This window comes from Gossypium hirsutum, chromosome D11 (genome assembly GCF_007990345.1).
Source record: "Gossypium hirsutum isolate 1008001.06 chromosome D11, Gossypium_hirsutum_v2.1, whole genome shotgun sequence".
Taxonomy (NCBI): domain Eukaryota; kingdom Viridiplantae; phylum Streptophyta; class Magnoliopsida; order Malvales; family Malvaceae; genus Gossypium; species Gossypium hirsutum.
The window spans coordinates 25,594,734-25,621,928 of NC_053447.1; the positions used below are offsets into that span (position 1 = coordinate 25,594,734).

Genomic DNA, 27,195 nt, shown 5'->3' on the forward strand with positions numbered 1-27,195 from the left:
CAAAAATGGCCTATTACAGCTACCCCTATTTACTCATTGTCGTGTAACGGGAATGGAGCAAAGACATAAAAAATGACCAATTTTGCCTGGTCTGAGATGAGATTTGTAGCTTCAACCCGCTTCGCTGCAACTTCAAGGGAATAAGATTCGCTATCTTCAATCTACTCCACTGCAACTTTAGGGAGATAAGATTTATAACTTGTAGCTTTAATCTATTCCACTACAACTTTTGGGAGATAATATTAATATCTTCAATCTGCTCCACTACATCTTTAGGGAGATAAGATTAATAACTTTATCCTGCTCTACTGTATCTTCAGGGAGATAAAGTTTATGGCTTTAATCTGCTCTACTGCAGCTTCAGAGAGATAAGATTTGCTATCTTCAGTCTGCTCCACTGCAACTTCAGGGAGATAAGGCTTGCTATGATTTGTTCTACTGCAACTTCATAGAGATAAGATGTAATGGCCCAAATTTAAGATTATCGGAACAGTGGTTTCGGGACCACAAATCCGATGAATAAATTTTATTTTTCTTATATTTTTATGGTCCATGATTTCACAAAATGATTTCGTGAAAATTTCGTTCGAAAATTTCGACGTTTGGGCACTCAATTTAGTCAAAAGGACTAAATTGTAAAAAGTGCAAAAGTTGAGTTCTACATGTTAGAGGTGTCCAATTGTTATGAAACTTTAAATTGAAGGTCCTTATATGGTAATTAGACCATTGGTAACTTGGTAGACAAAAATGGACATGAAATAAGTGAAATAGAAAATTTTTAAGTTAGGGGCAATTTGGTAATCTAGTAATAAAAAGAATTAAAAGGGAAAAAGATGGCAAAAATCATCATCTTCTTCATTAGGACGAAATCAGCAAGGGGGGAGCCATAGTTAGGGTTTTCAAGCTTCCAAGCTCCATAATCAAGAAGAACGAAACTCGAGGTTAGACAAAGGGAAGATTAAAGTTGAAGACTAAGTTGGTGAATTGGACTATATTTGATACCGAGGTAAGTTTACGGTAAATAAATGCAATATTTCAATATTTATTATTAATGCTGTTATTTTCCAGCAATTATGAATTTATTTTATGAGTTTATTTGATGATGATCCAAGCATGAGATGATAGAGAATAAAAATTAAAAAGTCCCGTTGATACATAAGGATGGTACTGGATACAAATGTCATGACATTTGGGTAAAGAGATCCCATGTAAGACCATGTCTGGGACATGACATTGGCATCCTTGAGATCATGAGAGGTCCTATGTAAGACCATGTCTGGGACATGGCGTTGGCACCAAGATGAGAGGTCCCATGTAAGACCATGTTTGGGACATGGCGTTGGCACCGAGATGAGAGGTCCCCTATAAGACCATGCCTGGGACATGGCATGGGCACCAACATGAGAACATCCCATGTAAGACCATGTCTGGGACATGGCTTTGGCATGTTATTATCAGAAGAGACCCGAGTATTCTTATTATTCCAATGTAGCTCAACGGGCTTGTAAACGAATCATGTTCATGAAAGTTCAGTTTAAAGCATAAATGGCAAGCTCAGGTAAGTTATAAGAGTTAAGAAGTTATTATACTATCAATTGATGTTCAACGATGCAGCAAGAGTTGAGAAAGTTATGCACACAAGTATTCTAAGTAAACAAGTAAGAGAACTAGAATGAGATTAACTAAAAAGTAAACTAGAGATATAGACATTTGAGTTTAATTATTTGTGTTTAATGTTGTTATTTATTGCTAGTAAACTTACTAAGCTTTATGCTTACTTCCTTTATTTCTCTTCCTCGTATAGTATTGCAAGCTACTTCAAGGATCCTAAAGAAGTCGGAGATCGTCCACACTATCAACCAAAATTGCTCGGTATTTTGTGATGAAACACGTTTGAATTATGGCATGTATAGGGATTTAGTCAATTTGCATGTTTGTAATTATGATTTTGCTAAAGAATGATGTGTAAGTATTTGATGATGTATGGTCATTAAAATGGTTAAGTATGAAGGTGTTTGTTGTTATGAAAGATTAGGTGATAAATTATGCATGGAAATCATGAAAGGATAAAATTTTGCAAAGAAACAGAATTCAGGCAGCACAGTGACGTAAATTTGAAAAATCACCTAGGATGGTATAAAATTAATTAGAGGGTGAATGATATATGGAATTAAATCTTGTTGAGCCTATTTTCATGGAAAAATAACGGTGTAGAAAAAGGAAATTTATATTTTAAGATATGTGAATTTTAGTGAGACAAGGTCAGAACTGTTTCTGGAGTCCTCTGTTCTGAGTTTAGAAAATCATTAAAAATTGTATAAAAATGTTTATGAGATATAGTTTATATTTCTAGATTCCTTATTGAGTCTATTTTCTGTAGAAACAAGTAAGAACTTCATATGAAAATCCTACAGTGATAAAATTTATTTTTAGTGACAAGAGGTCAGGGCAGTCGATTGGTGAAACAGGAGAGAATTTAACTAATAAACTGTACTAATTGGCTAAGCAAAAAATTATAAAAATTTTATTGTAGGAAGATATATGAGTCTAGTTTTAGGGAAAATTTACGGAATTAAATTTCGAGTTCCGTAGCTTGAGTTATAATCAATTTAGTAACTGCTGCGCGATTGGACAGGTTTGCTGTAAATAGTGAAATTAATTTTCAAAGTAAATTTTTAAGCTCTGAATTAGTAAGATAAGCTAAGTAATGCCTCGTGCTTGACTCCGGAAACGGTCTCGAGTAAGGGGTGTTACATAAGATCTATAATTTATAGCTTTAATATGTTCCACTGCAACTTCAGGGAAATAAGATTCGCTATCTTCAGTCTGCTCTACTGCAACTTCAGGAAGATAAGACTTGTAACTTCAACCTGCTCCACTGCAACTTTAGGGAGATAAAGTTTACTATGATCTGCTCTACTGCAACTTCAGAGAGATAAGATCTATAATTTATAACTGCAATATGTTCCACTGCAACTTTAGGGAAATAAGATTCGCTATCTTTAGTCTACTCCACTGTAACTTCAGGGAGATAAGACTTGTAACTTCAACCTGCCCACTGCAACTTTAGGGAGATAAAACTTGTAACTTCAATTTGTTCCGTTGCAACTTCAGGGAAATAAGATTCACTATCTTCAGTCTACTCCGCTGCAACTTTAGGGAGATAAGACTTGTAACTTCAACCTGCTACACTGCAACTTTAGGGAGATAAGGTTTATTATGATCTGCTCTACTGCAACTTTAGAGAGATAAGATCTATTATTTATAGCTTTAATCTGTTCCACTGCAACTTCAAGGAAATAAGATTCGCTATCTTCAGGCTGCTCCACTGCAACTTCAGGGAGATAAGACTAGTACCTTCAACCTACTCCACTGCAACATCAGGGAGATAAGGTTTGATATGATCTACTCTATTGCAACTTTAAAGAGATAAGATCTAGAATTTATAGCTTCAATCTGTTCCACTACAACTTTAGGGAGATAAGACTAGTGGCTTCAATGACCTGTTACACCATTCTCTGGGTAACATGACCTGTAGAATCCATTTCATGGACCTATTTAAGCCTAGTGATTAGGATGTCATGATCAGAATGAATCAAATGCTCCTAATTAGATGTGTATGAATAATATTTGCATGAATACAGATTGTCATTTTTCAAGAATGATCCTATTTTAATGCTTAGGTTAACATTGCTCATTGTTCATCGAGGTTTTATCACTGACGTATTACACTGCCTTCTTGTTCAGCTGGTATCTTTGACAGAAAACCCGAAGAAATAGCCATAATTTAAACTATTCTTTCTCAAATGTTTCCAACCCTTAGGTTTGGTTAGTTCTAAATAATAGCCCTGTTTCAAGTCATCGTACTATTTAGAATCCTTTTCAGAGCAATATGTAGAACTCATTTTGCTTTAATATTATTAGTCCATTAATTGTTATTTCAATGAAAAATGCTTGAAAAAGATTATCACAATGGACAAAATGAAATTTTATTGAGAGCAAAGCTCGAAATGAATAAATTAATCAAGATAGCAAATTTTGCTAAGATACAAAATGAATAAGATGAAAATAGGTGCCCCAGATATCGTAGCATGAGCTTTTCTGCACAAAAGTTCTCGAGGAACCTTTGAACTTGATACGTGTTTAGAAGTCCTAGAAGACTTTGTTGATGCCCCAAGATGTAGCATCCCCCCTTCTTGTTAATTCAGAGAGGACAAGACTACCACATGCCCCACCTTTGATCAAAAATTTAAATTGCCCTTTTCCTAGGTTTTCAATTCAAAACCTCTTTAGTCTCAAGGAGCCCTTTGCGGGTTTTAACATTGGCTTCTCTTTTTTGTTTTCATTTCTTTTTTCTTTTTTATTTAAAAAAAGTGAAGTATTTTTTACTTGAATTAGAATTCACAGAATTGGGCAGGTTCTTGCCATCTATCTTGGTCAATATCGATACTCCTCCAGAGAAGGCCTTCTTTACCACATAAGGTCCTTCCCAATTTGGCATCCATTTTCCTCTAAAATCCTTTTGTATGGGAAGGATATTTTTCAAAACTAAGTCTCCTTCAAGGAATTTTCTAGGGCCAACCTTTTCGTTATAAGCCCGCATCAATCACTTTTGGTACACTTGACCATGAGGATAACCCTTAGCCTCTTTTTTTCAATCAAGCTCAGCTGATCATATCGGGATTGGATCCGTTCTGCTTCATCCAACTTCAAATCTGATAAAACTCGGAGAGAAAGAATCTCGACTTTAATGGTTAAAACGGTAATAAGCCAAAGAGAAAGGCGTTGCCCCGGTAGAGTTTTTTTTTGTTGTCTCCACTGCACTGTTCATTTTGGGGTGATATGATGTTAATCTTGAAAAGACTGCAAACTTTTGATATCGTGCTATTGTTCAAATTTAGTGCATTGTCAGATATGATTCTTTTGGGCATTTCATACCGACATATGATCTCTTTTTTTCAAGAATTTTTTGACTGTCGACTTTGTGACATTCGCATATGAAACAGCTTCCATCCACTTTCCCTTCCGAACCATCGATATCTTTAAAGAATTCCAATTCTTTATCATCCATCAGGCTCTGTACTAGAGTTCTGAACTCGACGCACTTTTGGATTTTAGGAAATTTATTGTATGCAATGAAATGTAATGTTAATGAATGGAAAAGATGCATGCAAAAAGGCATTGATTCCAGTTTAATTCCATTAGAACAACTTTACTAGAAAACAAATCTCTTTACATAAAACGAATATTTACATATACGGCCTTACCCTAATACTTAAAGTGAAGACATCGATCATTTTCCTCATATTCGTATGTTAAGATTGAATCTCGCGAACTCTTCAAAGAGGTGCCTCCTCTGTCTCCTTTTTGCTTGATCTAAGTCGCGACCCATTGTTCACTCATCATTGTGAGACTCTTTAGCTTCTTTAAGAAAGTTGGAATGTTAGCGGCTCTCGAATAATCTTTGTCAGCTTGAATCTTAGGGCAATGAAGTAAAATCATGTACTCATTCATCAGACTATCATCATTCCCTCGTTAATTTTTCTCGAACCCTATTCGGACAACCGCATTGTCTTCCACTTTATCAAGAAATCCATTTTCCATGATAAGCTCTCTATTTAAAAACTGAACATGAATCAACACCTCTTTTCTATGACGAAAATGCAATGCAATCACAGTCAAATCAAAACAAAACAAGTCAGTACATTATACAAAACTAAAGTGAGCAAGGAATAATAAACAAAGCACCTATTTGGCTGACCACTAGGGTTTGGTGTAGTTCTTCCTAAGGTAGGCTATTAAGGCTCACTATATGCGGTTTGGTTCTAAAGTAAAGGTACTCGAACCGGCAGATTCCTCGATCCTCACCCATTATAGGCTCATATGGACCGAGTTCAGTTCAGGGGAATATATTTCCCTATGGTCATGCAGAGATGAAAATCTCACGAAGACATAGATACGAATATATTCTGAAAGCGATTCACTATCCTATGCGGAGGTGAAAACCTCACGAAGGAGTAGTTTCTCACTCCTACTTAAAAGGGTATAATCGAGCGGTCATGTAATGTAATGTGCAGAAATATATCAAAAGGCTTAAACCAATAAAGCAAACATATTATAACAAAGACGACAAAAATGATGGATGAAATGCAACAAAAGGATTGTAAATTTAAATCGAATTATCAATTTTCGACAAAAAGACAAGAAATAATCAACTTGTGGCTTGACTCTCTTATTTTAGTCCTCAGTAGAGTCGCCAAGCTGTTGAAACCATTTTTTTGAAAGGTCGTCAACTTTTATTTAAAACGAAAATGGAGTCGCCACCGATCATTTTTATGAGGTGTGATCGGATCACCTCGTAACAGATTAATTTATTAAAACAACAATTTTGGTCTACGAAATTCAGAAAAACAGGTTCGAAAGTCAGTTACGTACGAGGAAGGATTAGCACCCTCGTAACGCCCAAAATTGGTACCTGATTGATTAATTAATGTCTTAATATCAAAAATTTCAAAACTTTGAAGAGATTTAAAATACGATCCTTTGTTAAAATATCGCTTAATTGAAAATTCTTTAGAAAAAGACGTATTTCATGTCAATCGAGAAAAAAAATATCCCGTGAGTTAGGACACAATGTCTTAAATCCCCGAAACGAGAATAAACACCAAAGTTTTATCACTTTAAAAGATATTTGATTATCTCGGCTTTAAAAAAGGAATCATATTCATTAAGTTAGAACACGATCTTTTCTTAATTTTCGAGATTATTAAAACTTATGTTTGAAAAAAGATCGTGTATTCGGATTTATCGACAAAATCAAAACCCAGTAAATTAGGGAACAACCTTTCGAATTCCAAAATACGAAATATTGCTTATTAAAAAAAAATTATGTATTGGGTAATGATTTATGTAACACGAATTGGTAGAAATAAAGTACAATGTTAATATGCATAATAGAATAATAAATGCGTCAATACGAATGATAATTGAAAAGACGAAAATTGAATAAAATAAATAGAACAAACAAGCTAATAAAAAAATAAGTAAAAAAGAAAATATATATATATAAAAAAACTAATAGTGAACAAATGAATAAATAAATACTATGTAAATTAAAAAGATAATAATGATAATAATAATATTAATAATAATATGAATAATAAATAATAAACAATCTAGAGTTTGAAAATATATAAAAAGATAGAAATAAATAAAACGATATAATAAAATAAATGTATTTTAAAATATTTAGGTAAAAAATATAATAGAAATAATAATTGCGAAACTCATTAATTTAATAATATGGTAATAATAATGAGTAAATAAATAGAAAGGGGAAAATAATAATAGTAATAATAACATTAAATTGATTAATTTAATACTAAAATAGCAAAAATAACAAAAAAATGACTAAATTGAAATTTAAAACAAAGATTTGGGGGCAAAATAGAAATAAATAAAAAGGGAAGGACTAAGCTGAACGTGCGAATAACAGGGAGGGACTAAATGAGAAATTCTCCCTTCCCCTCCAAAACGGCGTCGTTCAGATATGGACTAAAACGTAATCGAAATAAATTATAGGATAAAAATTAAAAAAAAATAAAAGAACTTAATTACAAAATAATTAAAAAGCGAAAGGACTATTCACACAAATAGACAACCCTTTAAAAAACACGCGAATCTTGGGGTATCCAGGTCTGCTTGTCGGTCATCCTTGAAATGACGCCGTTTTAAGCGTCAGAAGTCAATCCCAAAACGACGTCGTTTTGGGGTGTTTATATAAGTTTTAAAAAACCTAAAACTCCAAAAAAATAAAGAGAACCTTTCGGTTCTATCTTCTCTGATCGCAAGAAAGGTAAAAACTTTTGTATTTTTTTAATAAATACATATATATATGCTATATCTAAAATAAATATACGAAGAAAGACAACAATATACCTCTGTTTTTTAAAAAAATTATAGCATTTTTTAATTTCTTTCTCTTTCGATCTGCCTTTTTTTTTGTCTATTTCTCCCTCTTTCAAGAATACATTTTAATCTGGCCTTTATAGTCGATTTTTACATATTATTTTTATCTATTTCTCTACTGTTTGCTGTTGCGTGTTTGTTCTTCTTTGTAGGAGGTGGCAAAGGCTGACGATGGTGGCAGAGGGGTCTGGCGTGTGCGAGGAGGTAGCGACGCCGACGTGGCATGCGGCTACGGTTTCTGCCCTTCTTTTTTGACTGAAAATTAGTTTAGTTTTAGGCCATTTGGGCTTTAGAGTTTTTATTTTTATTTTTTGGGTTTTGTAATTTAGGTAATAGATTTTAGATTTGGGCTGGTAATTTGGGTTTAATTTCTTTGTAATGGACTTTGACTATTTATTTATTTTTTTGGTTTGTTTGTTTTTTTTGGGCTCGGGCAAAAATGACCTATTATAGAACTAGTTTGTAGTGTTGGAGTTTGGACAGACATAATTAAACGGTTACGGTATCCATGAATTCTTGATCATTTGCCATAGCCTCCAATGTTTGTGGAGAAAAGCATGCTTCAAGGTCAATACTACCTTCCTTTGCTCCACTAAGCAATCTAAGCATCCCATCAAACTTGACTGATGACCCACCTCTTACTGCAATTGGCTTTCCCCATCCAAAATCATTACCATACATAATGAATCGAGGAGAACTAGCCGTGAACAAAGTGTTGCGATTGCTCAAAATTGTAAAACTAGGGTTTGCTGGCCAAGACTTAACATATTTTTGAAACTTTCTTCAGTCATTGCAGCAATCTTCCTATTCATTTGCCACGCCGGGTTGCCAATTCCTTGTTCCATGAGCTCCTTTGCTTTCATTGTTACAATCACAGGCATCAGTGCATTCCCAAAAAAGTTATCAGGCAGCTCTTGCAATCTTTGTCTAGCACCAACTACAAGGCGGTAACTGGTCTGTTGATTAGGGTCAACTCTTCTGTTGCGGATAACACATCTCCAAATATGAGACAACAGAGCTTGAAGGGAGGAAATTTTGTCGGTGCCAATTTCAGCGTTAGCTTTTGCTTTTAGTTTTGCAACGGTTTCCTTTGAGAAATGGAAAACCCTGTCTTGTACAGGTGGTGGAATGAAGTCTTCATTGCTTTGTTTGAAATTGACACAGGATTGAGGAATACGAATGGGGATATCCATACCATCAGGAAACCAACGTTGAAAATCAGGGGGCTTGGATAACTGAATCGAACCCTTAGAAATTTCCGACCATGTGTTAAAGAAATGCCACAATGATGTGCCATCCGCCACAACATGATTAATGGTGCAACCAATAAATATACCATCTGCAAGATCGGTTATTTGTATTCCAAGTAATGGGTTTGTTATACCCTCATAGCCTCTGAGCCCATTCAGTGAGAAAAAGGAGTGAACAATAGGCGGAACGTAAACGGGTTTAATGATGTCAGAAATGGTTACTCCATGAGCTGCTGCATGTCTAAACAAAGCACCACTATTGTTGCAGTCAACAAAAATGGAAACGGTGTCATCTTCGTGTTGGGTTGTTGCTAGGCGACCAGCCAGTAGTGGAAAATGGTCTAGGGTGTGCGAGAGAGAGGTTTTGAAGTGGTGGATTAGGGTGTTTCCAGTTTCCTTCTCTCGCATAGGCTCTTTAGGCTTGGAAAAAAGAAGTCCCATCTGGGTATATCCTAATGGAAGGGCTCGAAGATCCCATGGATTTAGCTCTATCCTCCCACCTGATGCCCTGTGATTTGCTGTCTTGACTGTACTATTGGATATGACTCGCACGTCGGCCATGTTTCCTCCTATAAAAAGAAATCGCTCAAACCCAGTATTCCTTCAATAGATTAGCAACCTGCCAAGTACAAATCATAGGTGTTAATTTCCATTATAATGAAAATTTTAATCTATCAGTCTTGTCAAAGGAAAATCAACTGCTAGGAAAAATATTTCTAGTTTTGGTAACAAATGAATTGACCATTTGTAGAATTAAGACTGCTTCAAATTTCAATTTCATATGAAAATCAAAACTGTTGTAAATGAAGCAAGACGTAGCTATGAGAACAAGAGAGTGAAAGCAAGCAAGCAAGCATATAGAATGAACTTAGCAAGAACACAAGAAGCAGGATAGTTGTTTGGAGCCTCGGAGTTCAAACATCCAAAGAGACCCTCTTTCAAATCAAATTAAGTCAAAGAATTGATGACATTCCATCTCTTTTACCCTTTTTTTCTAGCTTGAAAATTTCTTGTATTGATTGCTTCCACCTTATTTTTGGTGTGCTTTTGGTTTTTCTGCTGCAAATCATTTATAGGGGTGAGCAACCACCTACGATATTTAGGTTGAACGGATGTTACTATGTTATAGGTGTTGTCAGCCATTGATAGGCTACCACCAAAAAAGTTTTTTTTTAAATTTTTTCATATATTAGTGCCTGAAATTTTTTTTTCCCGTAAAGGTGGTGTCAGTCATTGACAGGTCACTATTAAAAATTTTTTTCTTTTTAAATTTTTTTGTATATTGGTGCCGGCCATTGACAGGCCAGCACCTGAAAAAAAAAATTTCCCGTAAAGGTGGTGCCGGCCATTGACAGGCCACCACAAAATAAAAATTTCCCTCGTAAAGGTAGTACCGGCTATTGACAGGCCACCACAAAAAAAATTTTAATTTTTTTGTATACTGGTATCGACCTGTTTTTTTCTCGTAAAGGTGGTGTCAGCCATTCACAGGCCACCACCAAAAAATAAAAATATTTTTTTAATTTTTTCGTATACTGGTGCCGGCCATTGACAGGCCAGCACCCAAAATTTTTTTTTTCGTAAAGGTGGCGTCAGTCATAGACAGGCCACCACAAAAAAAATATTATTTTTTAAAATTTTTTCGTATATTGGTGCCAGCCATTGACAGGCTAGCACTCGAAATTTTTTTTCCCGTAAAGGTGGTGCCGGCCATTGACAGGCCACCACTAAAAAAAATTGTTTTATTAATTTTTTCGTATACTGGTGCCGGCCATTGACAGGCCAGCACCCGAAAAAAAAATTTCCCTGTAAAGGTGGTGCCGACCATTGACAGGCCACCACTAAATTTTTTTTTAATTTTTTCGTATACTAGTGCCTGCCATTGACAGGCCAGCACCTGAAAATTTTTTTTCCTGTAAAAGTGGTGTCGGCCATTGACAGGCCACCGCCAAATTTTTTTTTTTAATTTTTTCTTATACTGGTGCGTGCTGGCCATTGATAGGCCCCGCCAAAAAAGTTTTTTTTAATTTTTTCGTATATTGGTGCCGGCCATTAACAGGTTAGCACCCGAAAATTTTTTTTCCCGTAAAGGTGGTGCTAGCCATTGACAGGCCAGCACCCGAAATTTTTCTTTTCTCGTAAAGGTGGTGCCGGCCATTGACTGGCCAGCACCAAAATTTTTTTTCTTTTTTTTTTGGTTTTCTGTATACCAGTATGATACGATTTAAAAAAAATACACTGGTGTCGGCCGTTGACAGGTCAGAACAAAAAAATTCAATTTTTTAAAGTCTAACACAATTATCAGACAGTCATGGGTCCAAAATATCAGGTGGTGCTAGCCATTGACAGGCCAAAACCCCATTTTACTGTTCATTTTAAGTTATTTTGGTGATTATTTTCAAACCTGAGTTATTTTTGTAAATATTAAATTCTTTTAGATTATTTTGGTAAAATAACCGTTATAGGTATTAGATGGGTTTAAAAATTTCAAACTCTTTACAATGGTTACTGTATATAATAACAATTCATTATAACAATAATGATTGCTGTAAAATCCATTTTTTATATTTTATTTTTATTCTCTACTACACCATTTCATTTGAAGATCATTAGTTTTTATTAAATTAATTTTCTATAACATCCTTCTATCTCAAATTTTATTAAAATTAGTTTTATTCCTATATGAAATAAAAATAATAAATTGTAATTAAGATATTATTTCAATAAAATGTTTCAATTTTATAAATAATATTAATAATATTTTATTATATAAAAATAATTTTGAATAAATGCAATCACATTAGTAAATTTTTATTAAAGATTCAATTTAAATCTCACTAATTATTATATTTATTATGTTATAGTTTTTTAATTTGAAATTTTAAAAAAAATCAAATTTGCTTTGAATTTCAAATGATGTTATAAGTGTCTCAAATGCCGTTATAAATATATAACAGTCACCTATCTATATCATCCAAACTTTTGACAAATCAATAGGGTTGTTATAAATAAAGTTTATTATATTAAAAGTATCCACTGTTCTAATTATGATTTTACTTAAAAATATTTATTCAGACAAATGGGGCTATTATAAGGAGACTTGACTATATTAAAAATATATGGAGTGTTTGGTAAATAGAGTTTTGAGCCTTTTTTAGCTAATTTGGGCACAAATGGAAGATTGAGTAGTCAAACCCTCTAATTGTAATATTTGGTGATTGGAGGGCTTGTTAAGCTAAAACTTCCAAAACAAAAAAATATAGTGATGGGCAACTTTTTCCACAACTGTTAGGGAATGAGATATGTGGAATAGCATATTTGACCATACTTGTCGAAAAATTACTCCCTTTGTCACATGTATCTATTTCTTGAATATTTATGTACTCTTAATTGATTTTTAATTTACTTGTGTAAAATGATTTCTTATGTAACTTTATATTAATTGAAATATACTACTTGACAAATTTATTTAGAGTGTGACATAATTATCACTAATTTACATACTAAGAACATGATATAATTGTCACTAAGAATATAGTTTACAATTATATTGATACACTATTAATATTCATCAATTTCCGCAAGGTTAATATTTGCAAATAAGGAACTTCAGAAATTTGTTTATTTAAAATTTCAAAACTATTCACTAGTTAATTTCAATAATGGATGTTTTAATTCCTTAGTAATAGTGTTTTATTTAAATAATTTCATCAAATAAATACTAAAGTATAATAAACAAATAAATACTTAACAATAAAATGTGTCATGCCCTTATTTATCATTTTACAAATATCAGCTTCCAACTATCAGCTAAATTTTACCAAACACTTTTAAATAAACAGTAAATAGAATCAGTTGGTCAAACCAGCCACTGCAATCAACAATCGACTATCAGCCAATTGCCAAATAGGGCCATAGACAATTCTAATTCTCACTTGGCTTAAATGAATGTATATTTCATGTTCGTTTTATGGTTCAAGTTTAGAATTCATGGTTACCCCTCTCAACAATTTTACCTCTAAATTCGAAATTACATTCTGTCATTAAAAATATAATATACTTTACTATTATATACAATATTTATCGATACTTACAATTTCAAAATTAGGGTTATGTTTGTAATCCCGTGTATTTAATTACACATACATCTTGTATGCATGGATTGCATTATTAAAACGCTATAGATCCACATCAAATAGGAAGGCTGTATCATTAGAAAACTTTTAGATCCATAACTTTTCTTAATACTAGTTTCATGTCATATGCATTGTAAATGATACGTGTTTAGTTTTAAATTTTATTACATAATGTATTTTTATAATTTTCAAAAATATATATTTGTTAATTAAATGAGAATTTATTTAATTTATAATAAAAGTTTAATACTTTAAAAAATAAGTGAGAGAATAAAATAATATTTTAAAATTAAAAAAAATAAAAAAGGTGAAAGATAACTCATAATAAAATGTTAAGTAATTAGATAAAATGATTTTTCATTAGAATATGAGTTAAAATTAGTTTTAATTAGGGGTGAGCATTTGATCGAATCGAATCGAATCGAATCGAATCGAAAATTTTCGAGTTAATCGAGTTTTCGAATCTCATTTTATCATCCTAACTTTATTTGAAGTTTTCTCGAATCGAGTCGAGTGAGATGGAATTCGAATCGAATCGAATCGAATATATTTGTTCGAGTTAAATTTTAAAAAATAATTTTGGGTCATTGTAACCATTGTCACCCATCGTAATAAAATTTGTCCACGTTAATCAAAATTTTTATTAACTTTCATCACTTCATAATTTATTTATTAATTTTTTATATATTGGTTAGCTTCTTTGCTTGCTTAGTTGTTTCAATTATCTTCAGATTCTTGTCACTATGTATTTTAGAATTAAAAAATATATTAAATGTAAAAATATGATTTTTTAATAAAAGTTATTTTAAAAATAAAATGTGAAATTGATACCAATATAAAATTTTAACACGAATATTTTATGGCATAATTAATAATTCAATTTTAATATAAATATTCAATATGACTAAACAATTCAATAATATAAATAATATAAAATGCGAAATTTAATTTAATAATATAAATAGTAGATATAAATAAAATTATTACTATTTATGTTTAGTTATTTTTTTTGGATAATTTTGATTTTTTATTTGAGAGTAAAGGGTGAGAAGTAAAAGTTTAGGGGAAAAATAAAAAAAGTTTTGGGAATAAAAGTTTGAGGGAAAATAAATAGGGGGAGTAAAATTTTAGAGGGAAAATATTAAAAAAAAATTGGAGTGGGGAGGGTTTGGGATAGATGAGAGGTGAGATGGGAAGGGAATAAAAGTTTTAGGTGAAAAGTGGGAGGGAGTAAAAATTTTGGGGGAAAATAAAAGGTTTTGAGGGTTTTTGGGAGTAAAATTTTGAGAAAAAATAAATGGGAGAATAAAATTTTGGTGGGAAATGGATTTTGGGTAGATTGGGGGGTTGGGAGGGGAGGGGAGTAAAAGTTTTGGGGGGAAAGTGGGAATGAGTAAAAGTTTTGAGGGAAAAGTAAAAATATTTGGGAGTTTGGGGTAAAAATGTAAAATATTATAGTTTGATATTCGAATTATTCGAGTTATTCGAATTCGAAAACTCAACTCGATTCGAACTCAAAATTCGAAAAAAAAATTCAAGTTGATTCGAATAACTCGATTAACTCGAATAACTCGATCCGTTTAACTCGAAATTCGAAATTTTTTTCAATTTTTTTGAGTCGAATCGAGTTTTGCTCACCCCTAGTTTTAATTAGTATATAATTGTAACACTAATTAAGTGATAATTAATCTAAAATAATAAAAATAATTTAATATAGATACGAGGTCTAGTTAAGTGTAATAACTACTGCATTAACAAATAAATAAATTTATACATCATAAATTAAATTACCAATATATTAAAATTATCTTTATATATATAATGTTAATCTCAGACATTTAACTTTTATTAGTTATAAAAAGTATTTTTTTTGGTGTTATTTATCTTCATTTTATGATCCAAGTTCGAGGTTCGTGATTGTCCATCCCAACAATGTTGCCTCCAATGTTCAAATATGCCTCATAACCTCCCCAACCCGGCCTAGACATTAGGCCTGAATTCATAAGATTACATTGGCTACTGAAATAACCTAGTAAGCTATCAGAGTTTTTAAAACAGACATATTAAAACATTTGTTTATTTTAGAAGAAACCTTAGTATATTTTCAGAAAAAAATCACGAGTTTATCAAAAGCCGCTTTTAGATTAACTCTCCTATTTAACAGCGACTACTTTTCTTTTAAAAAAAGCCTAGTTAATTTTCCAATTATTTATTACTCAAAATTTTAATTATAATCTAGTAGCGGAAAAGTGATATCTAACTTAGTTTCAATAAAAACCACATTTCATGCATGGATTAAAATTCATATTTCAACATCCTAAAATCAAATTAAATGTCATGCAAGCTATAAAAACCCAAATCCTAAGTCTCATACCACAGTTCAAAAATAAAACAATACAATCTCTGAATAATAAAAAATATCAAATAATAAGTCTAAAATATTTTATGGAAAAAAAGAAATCTAAGCCGAGTCCCTCCGGATGTCGTGTATGCATCCTAACCTAGTGAGTTATCTGTAGAAACGGAAATAAAATGGAAGTGAGTTATGAAACTCAGTGTAAGTTCTATCACAAGTAAACCCATGCTGAACAATAAACCAAGCATACATAAAAACAATTTTCAGTACAATAACAATAATATAGTATAGAAAAATTTTGACAGTTCATTCGAGCATGCTTGTGAGTGTCAATGCAATGCAATTTCAGTTTAATAAAAAAGGTCCTACCTCACCGCTACACTCTACAATAACAGTTCCCTAGAACTCTTTTAACCCGGACACTATAGTTTGTGGATGAACCGCTAGTGTTTGTTGGTTAATATATTGCCATTAGGTTGTGAATGCACATCGTATTTGCATATAAAAGCTGTCTATAAGTTTATGGATGAACTGCCAATGTTTGTAAGTTAATAAACTGCTAGTAGGTTGTGAATGCACAACGTATTTGCAGATAAAAGTTGTTACTAAATTTGTGGATAAACCACCAGTGTTTGCAGTTCATTAAACTGTCAGTACTTCCTCCTTTCAATCATCCCGCCCTATGCAATGCAATATGACATGCTAGTAACAGTTTAGTATATAAATAGTAAACATGCTTAACATGTATTCGGTTTAACAGTAACAGTAGACATGCTTATCATGTATTCATTCCAACAATAACAATAGGCATGTTTAATATGTATTCGGTTCAATAGTTATGGTAGGCATGCAACCAATAATACAGTGGTAAGAATAGCAATATCGGTTCATCGGAAATATAGTGATAGTAGACATGGAATATTCACATAACATTAAACAATAGCAGTTCAATCATCAAATCACAGAATCTAGCATGATCATAAAATCAAGGACTCAATCAAGTGAATAAAGTTTTTGAAAATAGTTTGGGGATTATATAGGGACTAAACTGAACAATTCACAAGATTTTGGGTAAAACTGTGAAACAAGGTTCACATGACCATGCGACCAAGCCACATGACAGAATATGGCCGTGTGACAATTGCAAAAATTAATCTACAGGAGGGACACAACCGTGTGGAGAGTTCTTGGCCTTGTGAGATTCGAACTAGCCTAGGGTTAGCAAGGTACATTGTCGTGTTGGGGTGTATGTGGTAACTCTATAAGGTCCACTGGAAACACTACCCCTTGAACCTCCAATAGACATCTCCTATAGATATTATTTACAATAATCGATTGTCCTAAGGGGCTTACTATGGTAACATTAGCAGTAGTTTCCTCTACCTCAATACCCAATTTTTCAAACATATTACAAGCAATATATGAATGGGTGGATCCTATGTCTATTAGGGAAAAATATGAAATTGAATGGATGGTAAAAATACCTACGATGAAATCGGGCGCATCTCTATCCTCATGACCTCTAACAGCATAAACAAGGGTAGGTTGTCTAACCTCGATTCGGTCCGCTTTAGTTGTTACAGTATTTGCAACCCTATTTTGACTTCGACCCCTCGGAGGCAACTGACCCGCTTACTAATTTTGGGCCAAAATTTGCACTTGCTCACCTCAACGAGGACAATCTTTTAGCATATGCTTTGCTGACCCACTCCTCAGACAAGCACTTAACTTTATCCAACACTCGTCCATATGGCACTTACCACAATACGTACAGTTGGAGGTCCTATCTCCAACATTAGCCACAACAACCTCTTGTTACGTTCTACCCTATCTGGATCATTTTATAGGACGAATATTCGAGCCAGTGAAACTATAATCTCTCTTAATTGGAACCTTATTCTTTTCCCGTTGTTCGCGATCCACCTGTTTGATTTCCTCCACAATTTTGGTTTTCTCCACTAGGGTCTCAAACATCCGTTCCTAATATGGAGCAACCTATATTTTAAGGTCAAAACGTAGCCCATTTTTGAACCTCACACACTTTTCATGCTCCTTGGTAGCCATTCCTTAAGCGTAGTGGCTGAGCCTTAGAAATTCAGCCTCGTATTCTACCACAGTCTTATCCACTTGCTTTAACTAGATAAACTCGAGTCTACGGGCTTCTACATACCTAATGCCCACATATTTCTTTTGAAAGGCTTCATGGAAATATTCCCAGGTTATACGTTCAGCTTTTGTACCCCTTACAACAGGTTGCCACCAATGATAGACCTCTTCCTTAAGCAAGGACACAGTGCCCTTCAATTTTTGCTCCGGAGTACAGTTTAGATCCTCCAAAATCCTCTCCTTCGACTCCATCTACTACTCAGCCATAGTAGGATTCGTTCCAACAACCCCTTTGAATGTTTCTACCCCATTCGATCGGAGCCTCTTCTAAATGGATCCATAGCTCCCTAGACCAGTTTAGGCTCAGTAACCCTTTGCAACACCCTCAATATCACTTACGACATTACATCATATATATTCTCATAGCCTCCACCACAATTGGCGGTAGAATTCTCAACGTACTCCTCCTTAAGGGTCGGGTTTTCTCCCCGAATAGTGGGTAGCTCTACAGGTACAACCCTATGCGGCCTACCCCTACCACATCTACCTTCAATGTTCATTATGATCTTATGTGAATTTGAATTCTAGAGTATATCTACAGTTTTTAAACAAAAGTTCAAACGTTAGTTATTTTATAAATGTTTAGAGTCTAAAGATTACAGTTTATCTAAAGTCTCAAAAGTAACAGTAACTAAAATAGGATAGACACCGGAGTCTCGGATTTAATTTCCTGTAGAAAATTATTTTTTTCAAAAACTTATGGCATGAATTTTTCTAAAATACCCATTTTAATGCATGCATGCAGACTCATTCAATTTCCATAGTCCGAGTTTTAAAAGCCTAGGCTTTGATACAACCAAATGTAACTTCCCTAACTCGGCCTAGACGTTTGGCCCGAATCCAGAAGATTACATTGGCTACTTAGATGACCTAGTAAGCTATTGTAGTTTTTAAAACAGACATGTTAAAACATTTATTTATTTTAGAAAAAACCTTAGTCTAGTTTTAGAAAAACTCACGAGTTGTCAACAATCGATTTAGATTAATTGTCCATACAATGGTGACTATTTTTTATTGTTAAAAAAACCTAATTAATTTCTCATTTATTTATTACTCAAAATTTTAATTATAATCTAGTAGCGGAAAAGTGATATCTAACTTAGTTTCAATAAAAACCATATTTCATGCATAGATTAAAATTCATATTTCAACATCCTAAAATCAAATTAAATGTCATGCAAGCTATAAAAACCCAAATCCTAAGTCTCATGCCACAGTTTAAAAATAAAACAATATAGTCTCTAAATAATAAAAATATCAAATAATAAGTCTAAAATATTTTATGGAAAAAAAGAAATCTGAGTCGAGTCCCTCCGAATTTCGTGTCCGCATCCTAACCTAGTGGGTTATCTGTAGAAATAGAAATAAAATGGGAGTGAGCTATGAAGCTCAATGTGAGTTCTATCACAAGTAAACCAGTGCTGAACAATAAACCAAGCATACATAAAAATTATTTTTAGTACAGTAACAATCATATAGTATAGCAAAATTTTGACAGTTCATTCAAGCATGCTTATGAGTGTCAATATAATGTAAGTTCAGTTTAACAGAGAAGGTCTATCCCATCGCTAAATTCTACAATAAAATTTCCTTAGAACTCTTTTAACCTGGACACTCTAGTTTGTGGATAAACCACTAGTGTTTGTTGGTTAATACATTGCCAGTAGGTTGTGAATGTACAACGTATTTGCAGATAAAAGCTGCCACTAAATGTATGGATAAAGCACTAGTTTTTGTGGATTATTAAATTGTTAGTACTTCCTCCTTTCAATCGTCCCACCCATTGCAATGCAGTATGACATGCTAGTAACAATTCAATACAGAAACAGTAAACATGCTTAATATGTATTCGGTTTAACAGTAATAGTAGATATGCTTATCATGTATTCAGTTCAACATTAACAATAGGCATGTTTAACATGTATTTGGTTCAACAATGATGGTAGGCATGCAACCAGCAATATAGTGGTAAGAATAACAAAATCGGTTCATTAGAAAGATAGTGACAGTAGACCTAAAATATTTACATATCATTAAACAATAGCAGTTCAATCATCAAATCACAGAATCTAGCATGATCATAAAATCAATGACTCAATCGAGTGAATAAAACTTCTAAAATAGTTTGGGGATTATATAGGGACTAAATTGAACAATTCATAAAATTTTGGGTAAAACTGTAAAACATGGGTTACACGGCTGTGTGGCCTGGCCGTATGAGAAGCTATAAGCCGTGTGGAAGGGTTACACTGCTGTGTAAATAGACTGTGGCCTTGTGGCAATTGCAAAAATTAAACTACAGGAGGGACACAGCCATGTGGAGGGTTCTTTGCCATGTAAGATTCGAACTAACCTAGGGTTTATAGGGTATATGGTCGTATAGGAGGCCATGTGGGAGACTGTGTAGCCTTATTCTTAGACACAGTTTACCCCGATTCACTTGTAAAAGAACACACACCTTTCATTGGGAGTCCGGTCGACGTTCCTTGCGATCAAATTTGATTCGTTTCACTTAAATTAGGTCATTCAATGACAAATTGACATGAATTAACATTGGGTATCAAGATTTAACAAGATTAACAAAGATTTTGGCAAGATTCATAAAAGATTGTTTTATCGATCACAAGATTAGAGTTGGATAGAAATTCTATAAAAATTCAAGATTAATCATCGGGATTGAGATGTATTTACCAATTATTGTCAAAAAATAAGGACGTTTTATGTCAAAACTACTAAGAAATCAAGAACAAGGTTGATCCAATTCGTGAAAGAAAATATTCAATAGCAAAGGATGAAAAAGATGATGTAAATGAGAGGAAAGAAAAGAAAGATGAGAAGAAATAGGGAAAAGGGGGAAAAATTTTAATTGAAGTTGAAGAGGAAACAAAATTCATGTCTAATTGAGAATAATTGGACTAAATACCTAGGGTTTGGGAACCCTAGGGGCGGCATGGTAATTTACCATTGGTATTGAAAATAAAAAGAAATGGAGGGGGATTTGGGTGTCTCAAACTCGGGTATGCAAAGGGGGAACATGCGTGTTAACCACTAGACGTAAAGTCTATTTCTTTAGAAATATGCTTCATATAATAACCTTTGGTATATGAACTTCAGATTTTTTTTTAAAATTTGGTTTATTTAATTTGATACCTAAACTTAGCAATTTTTCCTAATTTAGTACTTAAGCTTTTTTTTAGTTCAACTTGGTACCTAAACTTGATACTATTTCCTAATTTGATACCCAAGTTATTTTATTGTCTAATTTAGTATCAAAACTTGTCAAATATATACAAATACACTCCAATATATTAACAATGTTGTTTTTTATGAGGTAGCAAAAATATTTAATATATGACCGACATGTGACAAATGACATGAAATTTCTTTTTATATGTTAAATGGTCAATTACTTTTAGTTTAATTTATTTAATTTAACATAATGAATTTTTTTTTTTGGTTTTTGAAAATTTTGTTTTCTTCCTCAATATCCATTTGTTATGAAAAATTGAACATACTGTTTACCGAAATAGAGGAAACTTCAAATAAAAGCAATCATTCCTACCATTAAATTTCATGGCATCTTCACATGTTATTCTTATATTAGCTATTTTGGTCCCCTTATTAAAAAAAACTAACATCGTTAGTGTTTTCGGGATAATCTGTATAATTTTTGACAATTTTAGGTACCAAATTGGACAGAAAAAGCTTAGGTCCCAAATTATAAAAAAGTGTCAAGTTCAAGTGCCACATTGAACCCCAAAAAAGCTTAGCTACCAAAATAGGAAAATTGTAAAATTTAGGTACCATATTGGACAAAAAAAGCTTAGGTACCAAATTAGAAAAAAAATGTCAAGATTAGGTACTAAATGTTATATTCAGCAGAAATATAATAATTCAATGGGCGTCTACGTTTTTGCATAACCACAAGTGTTATTATCCGTTTTATAGTTTGATATTCATCATGTTTAGGTTGGGTTAATATTCAAGTAATGCCCTGTGAATAGTTATGGCTCTAAGATTTAAACTCGGTACAAATGCTTAAAAAATTCACTCCACTTTTTTTAACCACCTAATTTTAGAAAGGTTAAAATATGTCAGAAGTCCCTATACTCTTCGTGAATTTGGAATTAAGTCTTGTACTTTTGTTCATAGGAATTTATTCTATTTAATTTTCAGATTTAAAAATTCAAGTCTAACTGTTAACACTGTTAAAATTATTTTGTTAAATTTAGGTTCATTATCATGTCACTATTTTTGTTACATTACTATCAAGTGAGTATTTTTTTTATTTTAAAATGTCACACTAACCAATTTAACAAAAATAAAAATAACAATGTTGACAAATTGACTTGAAATTTGAATTTTTTTTTCGAACATTAATCTCATTATAGGTTCTTATTATATCTGCTCTTTTTAAGGCAATGTCTAGAACTATCTATAGCCCCACCCCAACCCTTAAATAGGAGGAATGCGGTTCAGCGCACTCGAACCCACGTCCTCTTGCACTGACAATAATATTGATGCCAATCGAGCTAAGACTCAATCGATCTGAATTTTGAATTATTAAAAGTAAAGAAATTAAATTCCTAGAAATAAAATTAGAAAATTAAACTTCAAATTTGTAAGTAGGTTGTATAAGTTAGGCAAGGGCTTTAGGCATAAATACTAATTGCACATTAATTTTGTGAGTAGGTTGCATAAATACCAAATTTACATTGCTTTTAAATCACTTCAACGATAGCTATGTGTGTTACATTGAGCTTTGCCTAAGCCTACAATAGAAATAATTGTATGAAATAGTGACGACACGTGATATGTATCCTTTTTTCAATTATTTAATGACATGTCAACATCTTTTTTTATTGCATTGACATATCATTTTGTTAATTTTTTAACTTTAAATTACAGTCATTAACTTAAAATTTTCCCACCACAACTTAACCTTAATTAAAAATTTCTTTGCAGTTCTTTACAGCTTCATTACGTGTGAACCATTAGACCTAAAGTCTATTTCTTGTTTATGTTGTAGGCCAATTTTAGCCCATTTACATCAAAACCCAATTTAGCCTTACCTAACCCACCAAAATTAAACCCAAAACCCAAAATCTTAACTACCCAAAGCCCAATTTACATCAAAACCCCAATGGCCCAAACCCTAAGCCCAAATCAAAATAAAAAAACTTAGCCCACAACTTAAACTTTTCTCAACTAGCCACACCTTTTCCACCACCAACTCCACTAGCCACTCCTTTTCCACCACCAACTCCACTAGCCACACTTGCTCCATTACCTACTCCACTAACCACACTTGCTCCACCACCACTTGTACCTACAAATGAAGACATAAACAATAAAAAAATATTTTGTAAATGGCTATATAAGCCTTCTCATATTTTGTAAAAGGAGGGGGGGAGATTTTTTTTGGAGAGTTTTTGGGAGAGAAAGTTATTGTAAAGGATTTTTGGAGAGGTTTCTTTTTAAAGTAATCAAGGAGAAGAGTTATTGTGAAGGCTAGTTTTTGGAGAAGCTAGTTTTTTTGAAGATTAATCAAAGATCAAAGCAAAAGAGGTTTCTTTGTCTATTCTCATTTTAAGTTCTTTGTTTACTTATTGTTTTCCTTTCAATCTTATTTTGTTTCTTTTATACGAAAGTAAAATAAAAAAATAAAAGGAGAAACCTTACCCATTTTTATCGAAAAAGTTTTTTTGAGGTCCGGCTGCCGTGTACGGTGGCGCCGGCGGCGGTCCGGCGACCGGACGATGGTCGACCTTGTGGCCAAAAATCATCCACCCTCTCCCTCTCCCTCTCTCTCCTTTTTTGTTATTATTATATTTCTTAATATTATATTATATATATTCTTTTAATATATTAGGTATATTTTAAATTCTATATTACGTATATATATATTATACTATTTTATGTATATATCTTTAATATTATATTATTTATATATATATTTTTTACATGTTATCTTATGTATATATCTTAACTATATTATGTATGTATTTTTAACACTATATTATGTACATATTTTTAATATTATCATGTATTTATTTTTTTATATATGTACATATTGATGTAGTATTATTAATAGTATTGATTTTTAAACATCATTATTATTTCTAATATATATATTATGTACATTTTTTTATTTATTTCTATTTTATTTTTTATTTGTCAATATTAATTATTATTATTCTAATATTTTGATATTTTAATATTTTATATTTTATATATTTTATTATTCACATCATTATTCGTATTTTTTTGACAATAATATTCTTGGATTTTTTTTACTATCATTTTAAAAACTTTTTACATTTTAATTTTAAGAATAAGGCAATGTACCGATTTTAACATTAAGTCATCGATTTCATCGCTATGTTGGGTGAAATTAATCGGCTCGTGTTAAAAACGGGACGTCCTTCTAAAAAACAAAAAAACTTGCAACTTCTCATTTCCTTCAATCGGATCACACTTAAATGTCAAATTGAATTCGTATTTTTGAAAATCAAGACAACATGTGTTTAATAAGATACCAATTTTGGGCGTCGCGAGGGTGCTAATACCTTCCTCGCGCGTAACCGACTCCCGAACCCTAAATTTTCTCTGGATTCTAATGTAGACCTAAACTTAGCCTTTTATTTGTTTTAATAAGAGATCTAATAGGTGTCCGATCACACCTAGGAAAAAGGATCGGTGGCGACTCCCTGTTTATTTCAAAAATCAAATGTCAAATTTCAAACTTTTTTTTCAATAAATCGCCACAATTAGCGACCAAGCTAAGCTAAAATTTTTACGTCGCTACAGTTTAGTTTCTACTTATAACAATATTTATTTTAATGTGGTTTTTATCCCAAGTGGCTGATAGCAAAACAAAAAGAAATGAAAAAGGTGTAGCTTGAATTTAAAACCTCTAAAGAGTGCACTAATTACTTTTAACACTATCAAACCTAATTCATTTCTTAGTTAATTCGTTCAAGTAACCCTTTAAAGTTTGAGGTGTGACATGCATCCTCCCCTTATGAGTGCAATATGTCTTACCAATGCATTCAACTACTTGATGATTATATAAAAATAATTTTAACACTATTAATTATTACCATATTTATTTAATTTAAAAACTTGATTTTTATTATTTTCAGTTTATTCAATGATATTCCATGATTTTATAGATTTATTATTTTATTAATGTTATTTTTTAAGCAGTATTTTAAAAGATATGATCACATTAATCAATTTCACATTATATACTATTTATTATATTACGTAATATTTAATTGATATAACTTCTTTTATCACATCATAATAATTCTAATAAGTTGTTATTCTAATATCAATTTATTAATATAATTAATAATAAAAAGTATTTTTGTGAGATTTTTTTTTTCAAATTTGTACTTTTTTATATATATTATATTATATATATTACAGATATAGATTATAAACTATATATAATAAAAGATGTAGTTTCATCTAAATAAAAAAAATTATAATATATATAAATAATATTTTTTAAAAATCACAATGATACAAAATTTTATCATCAAGTCAATAATTAATCCAACTCTTCATCAATAAACACAATAATTCTGAATGGTGCCTAATTTCTAAATCACTTAGAAGTTAGGCAAATGATTCTCTAGTTGTGAGGTTTAGGGACCGATGAGATTTATAATTGGTTTTGTACAAAAATACGTAGTAGAGTTAATTTATGTTAAAATATATCATAGTTGTTTATATTCTTCACAAATTTAGAATCTAATTCCTGTACTTTTATTTTTAAAAATTTAATCTTACTTTTCAGATCTCAAAATTCAAGTCAAATTGTTAATTCTGTTAAATTTGTTGGAGTGACATTTTGAAATAAAAGAAATACTCACTTAATAACACTAAAAAAATACATTGTAATGAATAGAAATTTAACAAAATAATTTTAACCGTATTAACAGTTGGGCTTGAATTTTAAATTTTAAAAAGTAGAGATATTAATTCCTAAAAATAAAAGTACATGGGCTAAATTCCAAATTTATGAAGAATACACATAGACTAAATTGTAAATTTACTTAGAGTACAAAGACTTGTTGCATATTTTAATTGTTAATTTATTGTCTTGTTTCAGCCCTATTTGGTGTGTTTTCTACTTTTTGCTTCAAACTATTTGAAGAAGTGAGCAACTAGACTTGATCATCGGTCAGGCCGGGCCAATGTAAAATTATAGGTTGATTTTTTAGGCCCAAACTTGGCCTAGATAAAAAAGCTAAACTCGAACCCGACTCGGCTCGACCTGCCCATATTATTTTTTATATAAAAACAAATTTAAAAAATATAATACACCAAATGCACTAAAAAAATTAAAACAAATGTTTCCCAACAAATTGAAAATATATTAAAAACAATCTTTATACTTAAATAATACTAAGATACTTGCAACTTAGTAAGCAAATGCCTTTAACATAGTAGCAAAATTAATAATAAAACAAGAGTTATACAATATCTAAACAATATCAACAAGATAGTGGTAATATAATAGCAAAATAACAACAAAACAATATCAAAATAATAACAAAACAACAGTGAAAATTCTTTTGTAGAGAAATTCAGGTCGGGCCAAGCCCGGGTATAAAAAGCTTGCAAGAGGCTTGACCTGTTTAGAAAATGGATTTTATTTTTTGTCCAAACTTATTTATTAACCTAGATTTTTATTCAAACTCTTCCACTTTCCAAACCAACCTCTACTCCTGAACAGACCAACCAATAAGAAATATCAGCAACGACCTTCGTCACTTAAAATTGAACTCCAAAGTTTTCAAAACTAATAAAATTAAGATGGTTTACAACTGCAACTATTTATTTATTTATTAAAACGATTTTAAACCCACCTTGGGTAAGAGAACTTTACCATAAGAAAATTTTTAGACTGATGATGCTTTAAAAATTTAAAACAACATTGCATCGAAAGTTACCAAATTTTCTTTAGAAATATGCTTAATGTAAGCTTTCGTATATGAATTCAGATTTTTTTTAACGTACTTAAGTTTTTTATTTAATTTATACTTAAATATAGTAAAATTTTTTAATTTAGTATTTAAGCTTTTTTGAGTTTAACTTGGTATCTAAACTTAATACTATTTCGTGATTTGATACCCAATTTTTTTTATCTAATTTAGTATCTAAACTTGTCAAATATATACAAATGCACTCCACTATACTAACAATGTTGTTTTTTTATGAGGTAGCAAAAATAACTAATGTATGACCGACATCTGACAGATGACATGAAATTTCTTTTTTGCATATTAAATGTTCCATTACTGTT

The 27,195-nt window shown here is 31.8% G+C and overlaps 1 pseudogene; it reads right to left on the minus strand.

The window, feature by feature from the left end:
* Positions 1–8,312: 8,312 nt before the first annotated feature.
* Positions 8,313–10,254, minus strand: LOC107913231 (uncharacterized acetyltransferase At3g50280-like; annotated as a pseudogene).
* Between the last annotated feature and the right edge of the window lie 16,941 nt (positions 10,255–27,195).